Source organism: Mycteria americana, chromosome 1, assembly GCF_035582795.1.
Source record: "Mycteria americana isolate JAX WOST 10 ecotype Jacksonville Zoo and Gardens chromosome 1, USCA_MyAme_1.0, whole genome shotgun sequence".
Taxonomy (NCBI): domain Eukaryota; kingdom Metazoa; phylum Chordata; class Aves; order Ciconiiformes; family Ciconiidae; genus Mycteria; species Mycteria americana.
The window spans coordinates 181268252-181283506 of record NC_134365.1 but is presented as its reverse complement, the minus strand read 5'-3'; positions in this window follow the sequence as shown (position 1 = coordinate 181283506).

Sequence of the window (15255 nt, the reverse complement as noted above, 5' to 3'; positions counted from 1 at the left end):
TCCGTGGCCTAAACTCTGCATGAAGTTTCCTCCTATTTGTCTTTGTCTGGCACTCTGGGTTTTTTTCTTCCTCACCATGCAATATTACAGGTTCACCAAGAGGGTGGGAATGTCCTTGCCAGGATATCGCATAGATTCATTGCTCAGAGGCTCTTCTGAGATGTTTTCGCCACAGCAGCAGCTGCACTCAGACTGGGAAAGGACATGAATTTGGGTCTTATGAGATTCACTGTGCATGGGGGGAGCATCTCCATAATAAATACAGTGTGTAGAATATGTGTTACAGATACGCAGAAGTGCAGACTGATTGCACAGAGTGCAAAGCAGGGCTAGCGTGTCCTGGCTATATTGAACCTACTGTATATCTGCTGTGTGTTGGGACTGTGGCCATTCGTTTAAATCTTTTGGACACCAGACATCCTGGGTGGATCTGCAGCTGCTGGTCCTCCTCTGAGCTCGTTTTTGCCTAGAAATCATAGGCAAATGTACCATACTCTGCAATGTTAACAAGGAGGAGGTCCTTAGGCAACTTGGTAAATCCGGACCTAAGGATATTTTTGTAGTTCTTGGTCAGGTCTAGTTTTCACTTTTCTCCTCCAAATGTGGAAATCTGAATTAAGTGCCAAATCTCTTTGCTATCACTGAGAAACACATTGAGACCTATATTCATCCCTATTTGTTATCTATATGGCAATGATATCAACCCCCAAGATCATGCTTGTTTATTTACCAGGTTGGCCTGAAGTCATTGAGGCTACATACTCCTCACACAGATGTTCCAAATCCCTGCTGATTAACTGAAGTTGAGTCAAATCTTTTTGTCATGAGACAAGAGCAGTGAGGATTTGCACTGTGCAAGGCAGAAGCACTCTTGCTCCTAGTCTCTTGAGCAGATTCCAAGATTCAGAGCCTCTCTCAAATGTAGCAATAGCCTACAAAATCTAAAAGGAGATGAATATACTCAGAAACTGTTCAGAATTTACGTATAGTAAGAGCAGTGTAAGAATTTAATCCCTTTCTATTTAAGAAGAGGATTCCCACACGTGATCTCTATCTTCTGTGTTAACCTAAATTTCTTTCCTTCCACTGTTGCTTTCATCCCTCATGGGAATACAGCTCCGGAGTAATAGGAGGGTGAAAGAGTAACACAACAGCGAAAATGAGTCTTTCACTGCATCATAGAACCCCTTTCTAACCTCATCCCCTTTCTAAGATGCATTTCCAGTTTGTCATAGTTAGGTCTAGCAGATGAAATTAATCTTCACCAGGTCTGAAGCTTTTTCTTAATATGTTAACAAATAAGATGCCATATGTTTTTAGTTTTTACAAATGACTTACCTTGTCAGTAGATTTACATATCCTAAACTTTTGTTGTCTTACTAAGAGTGCAGATGGTTCAGAAGGGGTGTGTAGCATACCCATAATGTCGTCTGGTGAGATACAACCCAGAACAAGCTACATGACACAGGGTCTTTGTTTCAGAAAAGCACCAAGAATCCCTCATTTATCCTGGGAGAAGGGGCAAACCAGCTGAGTGACATCAAAAGTGACAAAGGCAGGTCAAAAATCAGGCAAAAACATTAAAGCCTTTAAAGCTCTAGCAGTCTTCTGCATACACTACCAAATTTACAGCTACCGATCCAGCTCCAGTTCAACTATTTTTAACTTATTCCTTTTAGCTTAAACCATGCAATAAAGCAGGTGAAGAGGGTTTTTTTTAAGTGGTAGCTGTAACAGCAGGATCTCCTTGTGCAGTATAAGATGAGCTGCATTCAAATATTGTATAACAAGATGTATCTGAAAATATGGCTATTGTCCATTGGACTTGTGATAGTTACAGATTTCTTTTTGTAAATCCAGAAACAGAAAGGAAACTGACATTCAGTAGCAAGCAGAATTTTAACTGAATTCTTCAACGAGAAATTTTGTGTGCTTTTTTCATGAGTTTGAAAACACTGAGACGTACAAATCACTGTACATTTCCATCTTGTTTGAGATCAGTGGTCACACAAGCCAGACTCATTCCCAGCACATTTCAGTCCTATGAAAGTATCAAGAGCAGAATTTAGCTGTTCCAGGAATCTTAATAGGTGATTAAATGAACATTCAGCTCGTTCTCATATATTAATGTGATATGCAATGATTTGCTGTCAGCTGAGAGGATGATCTGAGCAGAGAGATTTCATATAAACCGAGGGATAGAGATGAAAGACAGTAATTGACTGTTATGTATTAAAGGGAGAAGGAGTCTTCATGGTAACTCAAGTTTCCAGACAACATGACTTTGGCAAAAATTGCAGCTGCACCTACTCAGAGGATCCTGTCAACCTGGAGTGGGGTGGATCAGGAGGAAACAGGATGGGAGGGTGGAGGAAGAGGGGAAAGTGGAAGAAAGGAGGGATATGAAAGCTGAGCACCTGCCTAGCGGTCGGGATTGGCAATGTTACAGTTTTACAAAAAAGCAGCATTTCTGGAGGCTAGCATTGTGGTATTTGATGGTGAACTTCATAGAATTCTGTTATAAATGTTTTAACATTTTGCAATTCTCTTTTTGTTAATGACATAGTTAAAGTAGCAGAGAAAACATCTCACTTGACATTTATATCCAGTTCATTTTCTGTTTAATGGTGTGCTAATAGGTGCAGGACGCTTTGAGTTACAGCCACATCATTATGGATTATTGTTATAGAAACAGGCAAATCTGAAGTTTAAACTGATAGTCTTGGTAGATCCTCTAAATTTAAATCATATTTGACCGTAATTTGAAGCTCTCAAGGTTGTCTCAAATCAGATTTTCAGCTTTAATTAATTACATGGGTTTGTAGATTAAAGTTCTTAGTGTAAAAGTTAGATTATTTTCAGTATGTTTTAGGTTTCTCCCTGCAAAGAGATGTGAAAGAGCAGGAGTACTGTTTCTACACAGCATTGATCATTTACTTTATGTTAACAGCGACAGCTGTGAAAGAGCCATCCTTAGATCTGCTGAATGATACACTTGCTGGTCTGCAATCTGCTGGAGTTCAGAGAAATTCACTTTCTTTTGATTTAAAACTTCATTCTCTTTAGTTTAAAGCCTCACATCTGGCACTGGATTTGGTCTTTTGACTTTCACAGTGGAGACGGTGGTTCTCTCATGGCTTTCTAGAGGTTTCCCTGTTGTTCCTTTAGGTTGACAGGGCAAAGCTGTCAGCTATCAACAACAAGGTGCCAGACAAACCTCATGTCTTTGTTTAACACTTGACCCCGAGGACCTGACTTCTCAAGTGTCCTGAATGCAACTATCAACACTGCACCTGCAGTTGCTATCTTTAATCACAGCAGGTTGCATGAGGAAAGCATCCTTTGATATTTTAGGGGGATTTTCTGAGCCACTGGTGGCTGGATGATATTCCTTCATGTCCTGCCTCCCATTCCCCTTCATGCTTTTGGAAACCTCCTACTAAGTTCACCTCATCAATACGATATCTCATTAAGGGTGAAAAATGCAGCATTTCTCTGAAGCTATACATATTCCTTCAGGTGACTGGGTATTTAATTACAAGGGCTTAAAGAGAAAAGAGTGGGATTCAATCCCCCTCACTTAGACCTTTAACATTTCTTTCACCTATTTCATTACTGTTTTCTTTCTGACTCATGCTGTTATCATTTATTATTTAACTCACTATATTGCTTGATTCTACAAGGTATGTTAGGGTGCCGTTTATTGAAAAGATGTTGTACATAAAATACTCAAGTGTCATGTCATTGCTTGATAGAACTTTTAAATTAAATGCTTCAGAAAAATACAGTCCGGTAGTTAGTGAGCTAGTTAAGTGGTCTAGCTTGTTTACAAGGAAACACATGCTTGAAAGGAACTTCTTATTTTAAAAATTAACAACCTGGCTTTTCTCAAGGGTGAAGTATCTTCAGGAGCACAATTCTACCATGAAAACCAATAACTCTCTTCTCTGACACAAAGTAGACATCATTTTTAATGCAGATTTTTAATTATTTATGTGAGAAACTTTAACCCTGGGAAATGCAACATTATTTCAATAGTAGGAAGGAAACTGGGACAATCCTTAGTTTACTGTTTAAATAGAGGGGGCTCTTTATGAAGCATCACAGCCACTTTATTTGGCAGTGGTACCAATATTTTGTCTGAGCTCCACAGAATCTCTTGTCAATGGCAGAACTTTCCTATCCCATACCATACTTCTCTGGCATGTTGAGTATCTTGGTGGGATGTAGAAGTAACTTATTCTCTTTCTAATCCTTAATGTTCTCCAAAGGCCTGTCCCTGCTTTCAAAATAAAAGGGCCCACTGCTTTTGGGAGTTATGTATTTTTATGGGAGATGCTATGGGATCATAAATATACACTCTCACTTACAGTGTCTTGGAAATGTATTACACAAATCTATGTGGATATGCTTCATGTCAGCTTGATTTTATAAGTTTGCTTTATGGTGCTTTTCTCCTCAGCTAAGTATTGATACAAGCCACTCTTATTTGTCCTGTACCATTACTTCCAACCTTGATGGACTTTACCTATGCATGCCATTATTGACTTCATTGCTGTCACCTGAAAAATGTGGTATCCTTTCAAACCATTTGTTTGCTAAAACTGACTTTATCACTGGCAGTTTTGAAGGCTTTTGGAAATTTGAATTAAGTAACTAAAAGAACTGCATTAATGACGTTAATTAATCAGGAAAAAAAATGTTTGAATACAAAATGAAGGGCCTGAGAATTAGCACTGTAGGACCAGGACAGAACTCAACGTTTCCATTAGTGCTCCTAGATTGCCAGCAGCCAGGCATCTCAGCAATAAAATGTGGCAGTAAATGAAGGGAATAACACGATATTGCCAAGATACTGAGCCTGCTACACAAGACATAGTGCATCTACTGTGACTGCTGTAAGCCCAGGGCCATAAGGATCTGTTCTCATCTATTCCAAGAGTTAATTTAGCTCCTTCAGCAGCAACTCTGTGTGTATGCCTGAATGAAAGGAGATGGTATGTGTAAAAGATATACTCTGCTGATTTTAAACCACTGTCTTCCCTCCACTCAGATCTGTAGTCACAGCAGAGCCTGTCTTCATCTCTTTGATAACCCATTAATAGTTTCCTATTTAAAATCTCATTTATTAGCATTACATCTCGAGCTACAAGGATTTTACTTGAGACAGGGCTGTAATGGTCTGGATATGGTTCAACAGAATAGTGAGATGAACCAATTTTCTGAAATGTTGGTTTCTGTACATATTACCATCCACCTTACAGAGGTGGAATGAATTTTTTCATGCCAGCTCTAGCTATATTCTTCTCTTACACTCAGTACAACCTTTTTTTTTGCCATTCTTGAAGTTCTCAAAACAGTGAAGTGCTTTCTATCTTCAGCTCACAAAGAAGTCAAGACTGGAGGAAGGGCTGGCTGTTCCTCTAGACCATGTTAGAGCAGATCCAAAGCCAAGTAAAAATGTTGCTGAGAAAATGTTCCTCTGCCCCCTACTTCTTTTTTGCCTTCCTTACTTCGTGGAGACCTGAGTAGAAAGCTGAGATAGAAGCTAGCTAATTTATCTACAAGGGCATACTTCCTCACAGGAAATTCTCAGCTGGAGAAAACCTGTGGTACAAATACAGTACCAATGGAAAAGATGACATGAGCCAGAACCTCTGTTTTAGAGTTAATGAGAGACTCAGTAAAGTTGCTTGTAAAGTACTTGAACTACCGTAGATGTGGGGGAAGAAGGGGTCCTTAAGTGGGCTTATGTGTTCTTCACTATATCACAGAATTTCATGCAGCTGCATTGGCAGTAAGCCTACAAACAGTAAAAAAAGTCCTAGGTGACGCAAATGTGCACATTGTCAAGATAAACTCATCTACTGCACTGATAAAACTCTATCTAGTGTGCAATGAATGTGGAAAAAAAATAAAAATAGTATTGAACTTATTGTTCTCAGGAATGGGTTCTGATCACCAGACTCTCAAGTCCAGTCAAGAGCTCTGCTTTTAGGGATCAGATGTTAAGTTTTCTCCATTTGGTCTCTCCATTCCACAGAAAGATTTTAAAAGTCAGAATTGTTATCCTGTTTTAGGGGACTGAAATGCAGGCATTGACGGAGACGTAAGATGTGGGGAAACAAGCTTTTTTTACCACTGAAGTGGTAAAAACTTCATAAAGTATTTGAAAAGGGAGGAGATAAGCAAATTCATCACTATTATTGTTGCATTAAAGGAAGCAGAAGATAATCCATCAACAGCCTGATCTATAACACAAAAATCCCAGGAGTTTTCTCATCATTCTATCTCTGACAGTGGAGCCAGTAAATCTCTCTTAAAGCTGGCCAGCTGAAGGAAGGTAGTCTAAATCTCAGCTTCTGAGGTTTGCAATTGCCAAGTAGCTAATTCTGTTCTCAGCTTTAGGTAGTCATTTTGGGCCATGTTCAAGGTGAGAAGAACAGTGTGAAAGCCAGTGGTTACAGAGAGAAAGGTGCGTATCACAGGGTAATGCTATGAATTTCCATGTCAGTTTTCAGTGCCTGGTGAAGCTGTCTTCCTTGAATGCCTACTCAATGCACAGAGAGATGCACTTGAAGGCCTCCTGTGGGGATTCAATCCACCTCAGTGGATAAGTGATAAGGATAAGTGAAAGGATAAGTGAAAGGTCACCCTTGCTATTGTCATGCCACCAAAATATTCCAGATGAGAAAGCTGAGAACAGGAAAGCTGTGGTGAAAAACAAATGCAGTGTTGCTAAGTGTCTAGAGATAATTTACATACGTACAGGTATTAGGACCAACACCCAAACGTGCAATTGGTTCTGAAAACTCTCTCACCCTTTATCTTTTCATACAGTTTTTTTGATACTGGAGGCTAGTGATTCTGGAATTCTCAATTATGAGAGAGGAAATTAACGCTATGCCTTGCCTTCCCAGAGCAAGCTCATACTGCAAATTGTCTTTGAAGTTACTTGATCCCTTAACAAATTAAATTCATTACATTCGTTTCAGGCTGTCATGACAGCCATGTGTAGACAAGGTGTATATGCTAGGCTTAGAACTGCCCTTTACTTCAGACAAACAGATGTGAAATTTAGATGATCATGCCCACACAGGAAGGTCAAACATAGGTCCTCCCCTTCATCTGACACCTAATTTTGAATGGAAAATGTTATGCTATTTCATATGCTGGCATCAGAGACAACATTATTTTAGTTAATTCCCTTGAGCTGCAAAACTTGATTTCAGTACCTCTTACTGGCAGCAGAAATCAATTTAAAAAAATCTTGTACAAGCATAACTGTGGGTTTTCTACACAGGGAAATTTTGCAGTAATTTAGCTGCTTTGCTTTCTCAGTGTGGAAAGGATAGAAGGAAGGGGAAGCATTTCAATTTAACTTAGCCAGGACTAAAATTGTCAGTGCTAACTGTGCCAGGTATATAGGTGATACATTTACTTGGCATCACTCTGCAGTAATGTCAGAGGAGGATAGAGCCATCATCATTAATTTAGGAACACAGGTACATGTATTCCTTACAATTTTATTCAGCCACCTGCTATAGGTACCTTATCTGGGGAGCAAGAAGTAGTTCAACCACTACCAGACAATGCAGAAAAGGAATTATGGTCATACAAGGCAAACAGCTCTGGTGGGATTCCTTTGCAGTATGTACACATTTTAGGATACCCTGCAGTAGGATATCCTGCCTGGCCTCTGGGTGCTTCTCCAGAAGACTGCAGGTCTCCTGTAAGCCTTGTATCCTATCTACCAGTGCTGCACAGGTGTTATGGATAAGTTTCACAAATGGTGCTAAGTGCCCACATTTAGGTAAACAAGTCCTTCCCCTAAGGTGGGACTGATCTCCATACTGCAGGCACTGAAGTGTCTTGCAAGGTGTGCTAAGTCCCAGGTTGTAGATGTCCACATGTGAATTAGGTGTCTAAGCTCCTGCTGCTTTTGGTGCAGGTGTGGGATTCGATTCATTTTCCCACACAGAAGCTGCTATTCCCACATGCGTATCACAGACATCTTCACAGGGCTGGCAGATGACACAGTTTGTACAGGACATTCATGCCTGCTTGAAATGTCTGCTGGAGGCCAAGTGGGATAGCCTTGGCACCTCAGATCCCCTAGATACCTATTTATGTGCAACTGAATTGAACCCTGAATGTCTATTGATTATAATGGGAGCTCAGACATCTAATTCACAGGTAGATACCTACATACAGATACCTAAATTTAGGCTTCTTTATCTGTGGGTTTTTCTGGTCTGGTTCCTGAGGGCTAATGAGTGGGGAGATGCTTTTCACTTAAAAAGTAGTGTATGGGCTAGCTCTTCTGCTTATCTGAAAAACAAGCAGATGTCCTGTTTCAGGCTCTTATTTACTGCTGAAGACCTTCTCCCTGCAGGAAAAGTTAAGGGAAATCCTTTTTCAGTACTGAATTTGTCCTTGACTCAGCTGTTGTTTAGTGACAGCCTCATAGAAAGGTGCAAAAATATGTAGTCTCTTAGCTTAATGACTGGCATTTAAGTAATTAATATTGATTCATAACAAATATTGGGAGGGGACACAATTTTGTTTGCTTTATTAATTTTACTGTCTTCTAGCCATTTAGCTCTTTCTATTTGATTTCTGTCTGATTTTGACATCCAAATATTTACTTTTTTACAGTGATTCAAAAAATGTGGTGGTATCATATGTCCCTAGGATTAGTCAAACGAGTATCACCGAACACCCTTTTCATTAATTAGGCCAGTAAGTATTTCATTATCTTGTTGTGGTGGGTTGACCCTGGCTGGACACCAGGTGTCCACCAAAGTCACTCTATCACTCCCCTCCTCAGCTGAACAGGGGAGTAAAAATATAATGAAAGGCTCATGAGTCGAGATAAGGGCAGGGAGAGATTATTCACCAATTACCGTCACAGGCAACACAGACTCGTCTTGGGGAAAATTAATTTAATTCATTATCAATAAAATTGGAGTAGGATAATGAAAAAATAAAAACAAAATCTTAAAACACCTTCCCCTCACCCCTCCCTTCTTCCCAGGCTCAACTTCACTCCTGATTTTTTCTACCACCTCCCCCACCAGCGGCACAGGGGGATGGGGAATGGGGGTTGCAGTCAGTTCATCACACGTTGTCTCTGCCGCTCCTTCCTCCTCACACTCTTCCCCTTCTCCAGCATGGGGTCCCTCCCACGGGAGGCAGTCCTCCACGAACTTCTCCAGCGTGAGTCCTTCCCATGTGTCCTGGTTTCAGCTGAGATAGAGTTAATTTTCTTTATAGTGGCTGGTGTGGGGCTATGTTTTGGATTTGTGCTGAAAACAGTGTTGATAATACAGAGATGTTTTAGTTGTTGCTGTACTAGTCAAGGACTTTTCAGCTTCCCGTGCTCTGCCAGGTGCAGAAGAAGCTGGGAGGGGACACAGCCAAGATAGTTGATCCAAACTGACCAAAGGGCTATTCCATAGCATATGACGTCATGCTCAGTATATAAAGCTGGGGAAGAAGAGGGAAAGGGGGGACGTTCAGAGTGACGGCATTTGTCTTCCCAAGTAACCATTACACGTGATGGAGCCCTGCTTTCCTGGAGATGGCTGAACACCTGCCTGCCCATGGGAAGTAGTGAATGAATTCCTTGTTTCGCTTTGCTTGTGTGCGTGGCTTTTGCTTTACCTATTAAACTGTCTTTATCTCAACCCATGAGTTTTCTCACTTTTACCCTTCTGATTCTCTCCCCCATCCCACTGGGGGGAGTGAGCGAGCGGCTGTGTGGGGCTTAGTTGTCAGCTGGGGTTAAACCACAACACCATGGGCTGCAGTTCTTCATGAAGTGCTCCAGCATGGATCCCTTCCACGGGGTGCACTCCTTCAAGAACAGACTGCTCCAGCCTAGGTCCCCCATGGGGTCACAAGTCCTGCCAGCAAACCTGCTCCAGCGTGGGCTCCTCTCTCCACAGGTCCACAAGTCCTGCCAGGAGCCTGCTCCAGCGTGGGGTCCTCCACGGGGTCACAGCCTCCTTCGGGCATCCACCTGCTCTGGCATGGGGTCCTCCATGTGCTGCAGGTGGATATCTGCTCCACTGTGGACCTCCATGGGCTGCAGGGGGACAGCCTGCCTCACCATGGTCTTCACCACAGGCTGCAGGGGAATCTCTGCTCTGGTGCCTGGAGCACCTCCTCCCCCTCCTTCTTCACTGACCTTGGTGTCTGCAGAGTTGTTCCTCTCACATATTCTCACGCCTCTCTCTGGCTGCAGTTGCTGTTGCACAGGGGTTTTTTTTCCCCTTCTTAAATACGTTATCACAGAAGCTCTACCACCGCCACTGATGGGCTCTGCCTTGGCCAGCGGGTCCATCTTGGAGCCAGCTGGCATTGGCTCTATCAGACATAGGGAAAGCTTCTAGCAGTTTCTCACAGAAGCCATCCCTGTAGCCCTCCCACTACCAAAACCTTGCCACACAAACCCAATACACTTGTTATAAATGGTCAGTCCTACTCCAGCAAGAATGGAATAGCAAGTAAGTTTACTTCATTAGTAAATAGTTTGTGTCTATTCCTATTGCATATCTAATGCAACAAAAGGTGCTTCAGTACAGACTATTTTTCCATTAGGAAGCTGATGGATGTCTTTAAGTTGAAGTACTGGTCTGAGAAGGGGATTTAGTCACAAAGCTACGACATGAACCACTTCCCTTCCCCTTGAAATGAAATGTTCAAGTTCCATATTGTGTAGCTTCTGTCAATGTGCTTATGTCTTTGATGCCCCAGAGCTGCTTGGAGAACTGAGCTTATGCATAAGTCTCAGCAGGCTTCACAGATTAGTAATTTCACTACTTATCTACTACGTGTCATTTTCAAAGAGTAGTCTATCAATCAAACTGAAAGTCCCACAAAAAGCAGCCAAAAGGAGGACTTTTCAGGTTTCTGTCATTTCAGCTGGCAGACAATTGAGATTTTCTGTTGACTATCTAAGGAGACTTTGGGTACAGCTTGGTGGCCTTGTGAGTCTGAAACTTGGGAAACAACTGTGCCTGTGTAATGCACAGGGAATGTGAGTGACCCCTGCAGTCAAAAAGACTACTTAACTTTGTATTTGCTTTAATTTTTAAAGTAAACCACTAAGACCATTAGGCAGGAAAAGACTGAACACATTTCCAAACGCAGAAAACAAACAGTAGTCTGCATTTTTGTAATGGAATACAAATACATGGCATAAAATATATTCAAGATACATTTTAAAGATGCTAGATGAAAAAGAGGGATTTCTTTTTAAGATCTGTGAATTTAATAAAACTCGAGTTGGCTGGTTTCCACTTACAGCAACATCACAGTTTCAAATGTTTTTATCTTCATTTGTGGTCTAATTTTAAGACTACATTCTACAGTCCATATAGGTTGTGTTAGTCCATATATGCTGCCAACTGCATACACAGCTACACAGGGGAGTATCTACTTAAGTAAGCCCTTGCTCTGCATTTTCAGGCATCTAAACAGTGTGACAGTCACGTGCTGATGACCTTTCTTCGTTGGAATTACCAGTGTAAATGAAAACCAGGGGGATTTTAATGCATTTCAAGTACTGGGGTTTTGATGAAGAAACAGCCATTTCGGGTGTCATGAGATATGCAGGCCAATTAGTCAAAAAGTTGCTGCCAAGAAGTATTGGCTTCCACAGAAGGTGGGCAAATTCCCATGGGTCAGTCAGAGAGAAGTCTGGTTTTGGTTAGAATCGCATCCTGTGGATTCAAAGTGCCTAACACGAAGAGAGATAAATACAGTAAGTATATCTTTCTCTCTAAATATTGTGACAAGTTCTAACATTTAGATGCTTTGGTGGTGACCAAGACACATAGCTCTGAAAAACAAGCTTGGAAAAATGTCCAGTAGTATCAAAATTTGGGGTCAAATCCTGCCTGAATATGTGTTTCCAGAACAGACTTTATGGAGCCCGTTTTGATTTGGTGCAGTCTACAGAAGCACCAAAAAAGACTGCAGTCCCAGTGCTTGGGGCAACAAGCCACTATTTGATCGGGGCTGTAGAATTCATCTAGTTTTGTGAGGAATGTTTCATTTCTTCCTGTTATGGGCAAAGCCACTACAGTCTCAAAATTTCAAGTGCCCCCAAAGTGGGGGAACATGTGACTGGCTTGGGTGCCCTGAAAGATCCGTACCGAAATTACAAGGATGCTCTTGAAACCTGTTCTTTCCTATTGCACTGTTTTGACTTCTTCTGTGCTTTCCACCACCTTCTGTGACAATTTGAAGCCAAGTCTCATCCTCACCCTTAGGGTTTTTACCAGTCCTGATCTTAATTCTTTCCTGTCTTGCCATTTCTGCTATTCTTATTTTTCAGCTTTGACCTCACATTGCAAAAGTCACCTACTTTCTCACTTATCCTCAAGTAAAATGGACTGGATAAAAGCCTTTGTTTGCATACTCCCAAGGAAGTGAAGATATGGTCAGGTGCAATCATCCTTTTGCTGGAGCTGAGAAATATTAACACTAACACAAGTAACTTCAATTTCTGAAGAGTTGGGTTTGCTTATTATATGTTGTACCGCTTAGTCATGGATCTCACATCTTTCTAGTGCTGTAGAAGTGCAAACAGAGGAATGTGTCCCAAGAAAAACAGCAGAGCCAAATCTGATTATCAGCCATACACTATTAACAACTCGCAGCTCTCCCTGCTTGAGATCCTCTCTAGTTTAATTAATTGCCTGATCTGAGACAAAGCTTTTGGATAAACACACACTTATGAATATTGACGATAAATCAAGCAGGGAGTTCTAAATGACATTCATCATTCTTTTCCTTTTGGAGTGTCCTCCAGACATTAATTTGGCTTTTAATTTTCTTCTATCTCTTTTTTTTTTTTTTTAAATAATATTTTTCTTTCTTTAACTGAAGAAAAGTGGGCATGGTCAGAATAAACTTGTTGCATTGCTTTTCATCTTTCTTTAGCGCTGTCATAATGATATTTCACTAGTTAGTAGAAGACTTTGAATTACCCTACAACATTTGGGAGCATTTATTCCTGTTTATGGGTATGTTAAACGAAGTCACTGTAAAGCAGTAACTGTTGCACTTTTGCACAGTAAGTGGCCCCGTGACCATTTAGAGGCAGGGTGTGGAGGGAACAAATGTGAAAAAGGAGCCGAATCGTGTACTCAGTCATGCAACTTTGATTTAGAAAACTTATGTTCAGTTTCTGATTCACAGAAAGATCTTAAGGTAAAGCATTTAAATACACAAATACATGTTGGCATGTACCTTCTAGTATTAGGTCCTAGGAGTGTTAGGAGAAAAGTCCTTAAATATCTCTACGGGTCTGTGCCTTCATTGCTCTGGGGTTTATTCCCCCATTGCTTAATCAAAGCTTTCTTCAGGTGCTAGAGGTGTTATGAATATAAATCTTTGCACTTTTAAGAATCATCCAGATACAGCGAGCCACACCAATATTTGTATAGAACTATAGATCCAGATGTCTACAGTACTTTGGTATTAAAAGATGCGCTTGTTCTGAATTTTTCATTTCTTTTTCAGTCTTCTTTCAAATTTCTGTGTAATAAAATACTGTCCAATAATCTCTAATCGTATCATCATTGCAAATTTTTAGGGCTTCATTAATCCTTTGCTGCTATTAGTAACTTTGTTTTAACCTTACACCTTTGGTATTTTTTTGAGTCCTCCATTTCTATGCCTTTGAATATGGACTTTTATCCCATATATTTAGAATCTTATAGACTAATCTACTGCTAACTGGAAGCTATGGAGAGCCACAGCTAAGAGTGTTGGGGTCAAGAGCCCTCTCTAGAAGGTTGATCTCCCAGAAGAAAGATGTACTGGGCTCTAATGAGGGGTTTGCCTCTTAAAAGGAAAAAGGAAAAGTAAAAAAGTAAAGAAAAGGAAAATAAAAAAGGAAAAGGTAAATAATAAAAGGAAAAAAGAGAGGAGTATGAGTTCTTCCTTATCCAATCATTTCTTTAAAAAAATTGAGACACCTAATAATTTGTTATTATCTTACAAAGATACCTCAGTGTGAAGAAGCCATTCAGCATTAAGTGTGCCTTAAGCACTTAGGGAAACTGGTGCTGGCTGTACCTCTACACTATTTGCTTCATTAGGGAAGGAGATTGTCTTGGTTTCTATAATTTTGCTAACAGAAGGCAATATCATATAGCCAGGGAACTTTCTATGGCTGTCTTTGATTTTCTTTTAAGGTCTACCAACTGCCTTGTTTCCAGTCATTCCTACTAATTTTCTTATATGGAAGGTGATACACTGAAAAACAAGATCTCGAAATGTAAGACTCCTACTGTCTAGCTCAGAGCCACTTTGGGAATGGAGGCACAAGACAGTATTGTGAGAAACTCTAGCATCTGTAAATGCAGAGCTGAATGTTCACATCATCACTTTAGGTGTCTTTGCTTTTAGGTGTTGCTCTTTCTTTAATGAACAGGAACAGTAAAAGTTCATTCCTGCTCTTGTAGATGTACCCTGCAATATAGTAGACAAACTCAATGCACTTTCTGAAAAGAGACAAGGAAGAGGTCTCCAGTGTTTTCAAACAAACCAGAATGCTCCAAATTACTCTGTGCCTGCAAGGATAAATTTGATGTTGTACTTAGTTATCTAATATTAGCCACAGACTTAAACAGTGGAATGAGATGGTGCTGTAATGAAATTTCACTAGTCTCCTTGACGCCACAGAAGAGCTGAGACTATTAAATAAACTGCAAGAGAGAGAGAGAAATTATCTCTGGACAGACATTTGTATATTAGATGGTGATTTTTCTACAGATGCACTAATTACAATTTTAATTCATGCATGAAAAAAGGAGGGAACACAGATTACTTCTATCAAAATAGTTCTGAATGCCATGAAGCTGTTAATAAGTAATGTTCCCTTGGAGAAAATGTTAACGTGTCTTTTTCTTTAGTGTTATTTTGCTCTACTCCCTTGTTATCTTGTAGAAAATGTTGATTGTCATTCAAGCTTCAAAATAAGAATATAATGAGTATGTAGGATTTCAGAAAGAAAACACAAAACACAAGACAAGCAAAGCCCTTTAGCTGGAAGTATTTTTTTTTTACTCCTTGGAATTACTTCAGCTCTTTAGAAAAGTATCTATAAAACTGCGCTTATCTTGGTACATGCCTTAATCACAAGATAATGAACTGTACTGAGTGGTGACATGCATCAGTAGCCCCATTATAACATTATAGTGCAATACTATTAATGCATTTTGCTGCAGTGCAGAA